A 6,906-nucleotide genomic window follows, 5' to 3' on the forward strand; every position below is an offset into this window, starting at 1 on the left:
TAAGAATACCACAAACTCGATAATTTATAAAGAAAAAAATGTATTTCTCACAGTTGTAGAGGTTGGGAAGTCCAACAGGACCTGTGGAAGCCAGAAGGGCATGAGAGCACACATGATAGCAAGAATCTACATCCAAAAGTCCTTTAGTAAAGGTGTTAAGCCCACCCATGAGGATGGAGCCCTGTGGCCTAATCACCTCCTAAAGTTCCCATCTCCCAATACCATTATGTTGGCAATTCAATTTCAACATGAGTTTTCAAGGGGACAAACATTCAAACCATAGAAGAGTCCTTTTGGACTTTCTCATTTCACATAGCATGAATATTTTAGTGAAATTCCTATCCACCCACCCCAACTCACACATCAGGAAGAAGGGTTGCTAATATTATTGGACAGATTTCAAGATGCTGATGGAACCACAGTGGGCAGGGACATTGTGTATTAAAAGATCTTATCCAGGAGGGCTTACTTTTCTCTGCTTCCAGCTTCCATGTCTCTGGTTAGTTAAGATCTACACTGACCTGGTCATCTTGCCTTGGCCTCTGCCATTATTGTATTAAATGGCCAGCCTGGTGAGCTGAGCTTGATCTCCCAGGAACCCGGCAATCTTGATGTCTGCCCTCTGATTTCCATGTAACTAAATAGATCCAAGAAAGCAAGCCAGGATCTACCTCAGACCTACCCAGTTTACTCTCTTGGCTGTTCCCTCATGCAGAGGGCTTTGCTGAATGAGCGAAGACCTACTTGGGAACTGGTTGTTGTGATATTTTTTCTTCTCTGTTCACTGAGGGGCAGCACTTTCCTCCTTCCTGACAAGGTCCCGGGTTGGTAGTGATGGGGCCATGTTTCAGTGAGTGGAATTGTGTTGTGGTGTTGCCTGGCCCTGTATGACTTTCTTTCACAACTCCCAGCCTCTGTTCTCCTGGATCAGTTATGGAGCCCCACCTGAGCAGGTTGGTTATTGTGTTTTCCATTGTAGCACTTGTTTTTCTTCCCTGTGAGCCATGGAGTAAGCTGCCCTAGTATATCCAGAGGCCCGAATTCTTCTCTCTTCTCAAACCTGATCATAAGTGCATGTACCATTCATTGTATGTATCTCTGTAACCCATGGTTTGGTCCAAGGGTTCAGATTCAGAGATTTGGGGCTTGTGGAAGAGTAGTTCTTGTGGGTCTCTTGCTGAGCCTCTGTGCCAACCTGGCCTTCTCTAGAGGCATTCGTGAAGGGGACATGTATCCAGTCACTGATGAGGTAAAATTTAGCTTCCCATTTGTCAGTTTTAGTCATGGGTGGAGTTTACTTCCTGAGAAACTTCCTACACTATAGGTGTCTAGTCCAAGGCAAAATGTATGCATTCTTAGGTCCCTTGACTGAACTATATCTCAACGTCATCAAAACCTCACCCCAAATTCCTACCATAGTAACTTAGCTTTCATCAGATGGCTCTATGTTGATTCATCTGACATCAGCCCAGCTTATTGAAAGATGTGTACTTTGTTTCTCATCTATTATTCTTTGTGTGCAGTATCTGTCTCAGGAAAAACTGAAGAACGCTTGGACCAGCACAGGATCCAGGCATCCCTCTCTCTTCACTCATAATACTATTAAATCCTCACTTAATTCCTAATAATTCTCTTCTGTTTATCAAAGATGGAAACCAGAAACAACATCATCTCTCTGCTACTGGAGAGAAGCAGAAGAGTGAAGATAACATAACATTGCCCCATTATACTCAAGGGCCACCAACCAAGTTCAGATGGGGGAGGATAAAGCTATGCTTTAAGAGAGCCACTTTAAGTTTGCCCTTACAAACAGCATGTAAATTGGGTTTTTCTAGCACTGTTTCCATAGAATAGACAAAAACCCAGAAGCCTATGGGCCTCAAATGACCTGACACATTTTCGATAGCATCAGCAGGAACAGAAGTGCCATGAAGCATCCTATTAAACCACCAGTGCCTCAGCCCAGCCACAGAATCTTAATGTGAGAGCCTTATAGGTCATGTAATTTAACTCATAGAGAAATGATTCTCACAACTCCCTGGGGATTTTGTTACCAGTCTCTGTCCTTCCCACAGCTGGATGTTTCTAAGCATAGAAACATCTTTTGCTCTGACCTGTCTCCTACCAATGTCAAAACTGCTGCACTAAGGCAACAAATAAGTCTAGGTCCTCTTACAATTTTTATCTCCTTGAGTTTTGAAAATTAATCATCATGCCCTGATGATGGGCCAAGAGACTCATCACCCTAGGCTACCACCAAGGTTCCTCAGAAAATTAAACTTCCCAATTTAACCAAATGTTTTCTCATGGGACGTGATTTCTAGACTTCATGCCATTATGTTCCCTTGTGTCTGGATGTACTCTAGATTGTCAAAGTTCTTGTTTGAGTGAGATACCACAAGAGAACACTATTCCAGATATGCTGTGGTCATCACAGAGTAGAACAGAACCTTTCCCCTTTGTCGATATGAATACCAATGCCTCTTCAGTGACATCTATGATCTTGCTACATTTTTAGCAGCTACATCACACAAGCAGCTACCCATCTGCACGTAGTCAAGGACTTGGCTTTAAAAGTGAAAAGTTGACCAGGCACGGTGGTTCATGCCTGTAATCCCAGCACTTTGGAGGCCGAGGTGGGCAGATCACCTGACCTCAGGAGTTAGAGACCAACCTGGCTAACATGGTAAAACCCCGTCTCTACTAAAAAACACAAAAAAATAGCCAAGCATGGTGGTGTGTGCCTGTAATCCCAGCTACTCGGGAGGCTGAGACAAGAGAATCACTTAAACTCAGGAGGTGGAGGTTGCAGTAAGCCAAGATCATGCCATTGCACTCCAGTCTGGGTGACAGAGTAAAACTCTGTCTCAATAATAATAAATAAAAGGGAAAAGTTATGAAAATGACCAGGATCACCAGGTTACCAACTTCTTCCTTCACTAAGCCTAAATTCTTTCCTGGTTCTAAAAGCCAATTTTTTAGTCCTCATGTGTGGTGGCATTACCCCTTCTTGAGAAACACATTGTAGCTGGCTAGAGCAGGAGTCCAGCTATAATCATGGTGCAACACTATTGAAGGTGCAGGGAGTGACATCTAGAAGCAAAGTGAGTGCAACATTACCAGGAGCTCCTAGGAACATTTCACTGGGGCCTGTCCAGCCACTCAGAGTTTAATAAACTTGCCCAAGACTGCAGAGCTATTCAGTAGCAGAGCTGAATAAATTTGTCTGGGTAGTGTTCTTGTTCACTACTCTATATTCTCTAGCCAGCCAGGTTTAGTGTTTCTCAAATTATAGCTCATGGACTATTACATCAGAACCTTAAAAACAAAGGTTCTTGGATGCCATGCCCACTTTATTGAATCAGATTCTCTGATAGGGCTCTAAAATGATCTTTTTCCCAAACTTCCCACATGATCCCTAAGTGCATCATTGTGTGGGAACCAGTATCATAGGTAACTTTGACTAAACCATTCTCCACCTAGAAGGAGAGGATAAAGACCAGAAAACCCTTAATGAAAGTAACAAGATCTCCCAGGTATATAAATGGCAATGCCTTCTCTCTTAGTCTGTAAGATGTACTAGGATACAAACAAACAAACAAACAAAAAACAAGAAAAAAAGAAAGAAAAACACTTACCCATGAACATCAAACAGTGGTTAAGCAATAGTGCTTACATTTATCCTGTCTTTCTTGTTTGGTGGGAAAAATGTTGCTAAAAGCTGGTTGGTTCCATGGGACTAAAAGATAAGAAGATCAAAAGATTTTAATAAGGCTAGTCACTGCTCTACTGGCAAACAATATGATTATGTAAGCCATCAACACCTCAGGGATCTCTGTGATTCACTGACCTGAAATGGAGTAGAGTTCAAGAGGCAAGATGAGGCTCCTGAGGTAAATAGGAGCCCATCATAAAGGACCCTGTAGTCCTTGACAAAGAGTTTAGACTTTAACTCCTTAAAGTGTTCTCCAACTCTCTTTCTTTACCTGATGGGTAAAAAGATTGAAGCTGGACTACATTCCCCAACCTCCCTTTGGTTAAGTGTGGTCATGTGACTGATGTTTGGCCAATGGGCTATGGGTGAAAGTTTTGTACTCTGCTTCCAGGCTTCAGCCATAAAATCTTCCCATACTATCCTCCAGTTTCTCTTTTTCCCCATCCAACCATCTAGAAGTTAAGGACTAGAGGAATCTAAAAGTTGATAAAGTCCAAAGAAGGAAGGAGCCTGGGTCCCTGACTCATCACATTGAAAGCTGCCCATTGCACTCTCATATTACACTAGTGCATGAGCAAGAAATACATTTGTATTTCATTAAGATATTGAAATTTGGGAATTTATTCACTACAATGGCTAGCATTATCTTAACGAATACAGGAATTATTACAGGACTTATGGTAATATGATGAGCTCTTTTATAGAAAAGCCATCCTGATGTCACACCACTTGGCAAAAATTAGATACAAAAGGTAAGTAAGAATATGAGTTACTTACAAGGAATCTTCTCTGTTTAAAAAAGAACAACGATCAAGAATACAAATGATGGCACAGCTTAGACTGGCTTCTATGGGTCATTTGATTCTGTAATCTGCCTATATACAGCTGAATATCTATCAACCATTCCAATTAAAGGGTTGTTTTCTTATTTTTAAAGAGTTCCAACAACTTATACTCCCTCTCATAGTAATCCAGACTTGTCCTTTGGATTAAGATATTTTTCTTTATGTATAAATATCATTTTGCTGCATTTGAAAAATCATCTCTGAACAGCTGGTATGGCAGTCTGCTAGTTTTCCCCCAAATATACTCTTCTTTCCTTCCAAACACTCATAGTTTTTGTAGGGCACATGGGCAACCAGTTAGAAACTATGTTTTCCAGTCTTTCTTGCAGCTAGGTATGACTGTGACAAGTTCTTTCTCATAGAATGTGAGTTGAAGGTAACCACCCCCAGCCAGACAGAACATTTGTTAATGTCATTGGCAAGGCTATGCTTATTCAGAGGTCCTGGCAACCAGGTGCACTCAATAAATGTTAAATTTCTTTCTACCCCATTTAATCTGTTATGAACCCAACACAATATGTTTAATATGATACTATTTTCTGAGTGTAAGAAAATGGACAGGAAAGTAAAGGACAAGGAATTGACTATTCTGGCTCATTGTACCATAGTTTAAGGTTTCTATTTGGTGCTCACTTCCCAGGCCCACACAGTCCCTCTAAGACAAAGAGAAGCTGTTTAACGTATGTTTAAACCAGCCATCATTTATCCCTCTTTTTCTCACATTTAAAAATGACATTTATCTTCAAAGTTTTACAAAATAAACCAGCATAATTTCTGTAATTAGGAAAAATACAGATAAGCACAAAGAGGAAAATGCCAAATTCTCATAAAATCCATTCATAGTGGTAAATTTATCATTCTAGTCTTTTTAATTAACATAGAGCTATGCTATTTTTGTTTTGTTTTTACAAAAATAAGACCGTTATCATTACATGGAGTTAGGTAACTTTCTTTTGTTTCCCTTTTTAGTCCGTTTAGTCTCTCTCTCTCCGTGTGTGTGTGTGTGTGTGTGTGTGTGTCAGCTTTATTGAGACATAATTCACATAACATAAAATCCAAACTTTTCAAGTCTTTTAAAGTGCATAATGTAGTGATTTCTAATATATTCAAAGTTGACAGCCATCTAATTCCAGAAAGTTTTCACCACTCCAAAAAGAAACTCAGTATCCATTAGCAGTCACTCCCCATTCCTGCCTCTGTTCAGCCTTTGTCAAGCATTAATCTACTTTCTGTCTCTATGTAATTGTCTATCATAGACATTTCATACGAATGGAATAATATAATCTATGGCCTTTTGTTTCTATCTTTTTACTTAACATAATATTTTTAACCTTCATTCATGTTGTAGCATGTGTCGGTACCTTTTTTTCCTTTTTAAGGCTGAATAATATTCCATTGTATAGATTTACATATTTTATTTGTCCATCAATCAGTAGTTGATGATGGACATTTGGCTTGGCAATATTTTTACTTATTAAATTTTTATTAACATGGAAGTGATCCTCTTTAAAATCAGTTTACTGCCTGCAGAGTATTCCACTGAATGAGAAGAATCATTCTATTGAATGAGATGCACCACGTTACAAACTATATTGTGATAACATATTTTTGCAATACTGTCTCACTGTAAGTTAGACTTGGGCAGCCAGAATGAAATCCACCAGTCCTCAAGTTGCATATGGGGCAGGGCCAGGGGAGAGTAAGTAGAAATATGGGATAAGATAAGGTAGTGAGGTGAGAGGGGGAGGCCATGTTCTTAAGCTACCTACCATTAAGGAGAGCAGATTCCGGAATATGCTGCTGACAATGTCTGTTATCTTTCAAATAAAATTTGCCCAACCAAGGGCAGATGTAGGTCACAGACTGTCAAGGTGTGATGCTAGTCTCTTTCAGACCTGAAGCGGCCTGAGGCAGTACTCTCCCAGCCCTAAAAGGCTGAATATAAATCATGCTTGTTGGCAATTTCTGCTGACGTGCTGCCTGACACATGGCTAAAAGCCTTTCTCAGAGCTGAGAATAAATTCCAAGACAGCAATGACAGCTATAACAATGCTGCCACATGTTAAAGTGTTTAAAAGCCCTCAACAGGAGTAGTCATTCAACACAACATCCTTTACTTAGATAGATCCTGCACATTGCAAGACAATGGGGTGGGGGGTGCTATGCTAAAGAAGAAAGGGAGAATAAAGATAGTTCTGCGAAAGACTACAGGGGTGAGGTTTACAAGCAATGTTTAGATGAAGTAGCCCTGGTTCTACCCTCACCTCCCCTAGCCCAAGGGATCAAGTTCTTCTAAGGCATTTCAGTCATGAGCAGATGTCTACTGTGCAACAAGAAAATAGGACA

The sequence above is a fragment of the Macaca nemestrina genome, chromosome 11 (genome assembly GCF_043159975.1).
Source record: "Macaca nemestrina isolate mMacNem1 chromosome 11, mMacNem.hap1, whole genome shotgun sequence".
Taxonomy (NCBI): Eukaryota; Metazoa; Chordata; class Mammalia; order Primates; family Cercopithecidae; genus Macaca; species Macaca nemestrina.